This window comes from Rhinolophus ferrumequinum, chromosome X, assembly GCF_004115265.2.
Source record: "Rhinolophus ferrumequinum isolate MPI-CBG mRhiFer1 chromosome X, mRhiFer1_v1.p, whole genome shotgun sequence".
Taxonomy (NCBI): domain Eukaryota; kingdom Metazoa; phylum Chordata; class Mammalia; order Chiroptera; family Rhinolophidae; genus Rhinolophus; species Rhinolophus ferrumequinum.
In genome coordinates, this window is record NC_046284.1 from 4,883,011 (window position 1) to 4,884,505 (window position 1,495).

The window sequence follows — 1,495 nt, forward strand, 5'->3', positions numbered from 1 at the left end:
ATCTATTTTGTTACCATTTATCAAGCCACACAACCTTTTGCCTACCCTAACCAGATATTTGTAGCTATTGAGGCATATGTTTGTTTTTATGTTATTATTTGTGGAAGGGTAGCAGGCAGAATTTTGGTTTCATAATTGTGATATGTATATGTGCATCCATGTGTAAAGGTTCATATTTTTATTATGAGTGTATGCTTATTGAAATGAGTATATTTTCATATGCATCTATGGTTGTGTTTATTTATGTGAGTGGTAGTGCATTGAGTGTTTTGTGTGTGAGAGAGAGGACACTCTGTTAGAAATTCTCAAACAAAATTATGATAGTTCCATTTACTCATTCAATTATTAAATCAACACTCTTTGAGTGCCCAGCCCACCCTGTTCCAGGCTCTGGTGATATACAGATGACTAAGGTAGGGTCCTTACCATGGGAACTCCCACTCTTTGGGGAAGGCGGATGTGCTGAGTGCTGTGATAGAGCAACGTATGGGGTTCTGTGGAAATGCAAAGTAAGAGTATCTAATCAGACTGGGGATGGTAGTAGGCAGAAAAAGCTTCCTAAAAGGTATAGTGTCTGGGTCGAGTCTTAAAGTTTGAATAGTTGTGTATGTTTCAGAGGTGCAGAAAGGAGGGTGCTGGTAGTAGATACCAGTTATAGGACTGTTATATAGCATATGTAGTTTAGATAAGGGTCTTCATGGTGGGGGGCGTGTGAGCAAGCACCTCCAGGAGTGCACAGGATAATACACTGGAGTGAGTGAAAATACTAGGATTAAAAAATGCATTACTTCAGGGGGTGGCCGGTTAGCTCAGTTGTTTAGAGCATAACACCAAGGTTGCCGGTTGGATTCCCGCGTGGGCCATCGTGAGCTGTGTCCTCCTTAAAAAATAATTACTTCAATTTATTTATTTATTTGTGTTCTATAATATACATTTTATACTAGTCCCTAGGATATAATCTTAATCTTTTTATTAGCACAGTACAATATAGTCTATATGTAAATACATACACATATATTAAGGAGCATGCTAATTATTTTAAATAGTAGTTGCAGTTTCGAGACCATTGTTTTAGGGAATTGCAAGTAGTCTGATATAGTTGGAGCAAAGGATGTGTGTGTGAGGAATTGACAGGAGGTAAAACCAGGAAAGCCAGTAATCACCATACCTTTAATTGTCTCAACTCCATGCTAGCATCTATCTTCATAGTAGAAAAACTTTCTGCAAAAAAAGAAATCCAGAAAAGAGGGATAATTTAGGTGAATTGCTAATTGATAGACAGTTGAGAAGGATACTAAGGATAATATTGGTGAAAGTAATCACAACGGGAAAGTTAAAGAGACTTGTTTACACAAATATTAAACTACATTTTAACATAACTTTTAATGATATTAAAAGACTCACTGGGGAAAATATTATATATATAACTCTCTCCCCCAATCTACTACCCCTCTGACATCGTATATAGCTATATATACTGTATAAACAAGAGCGT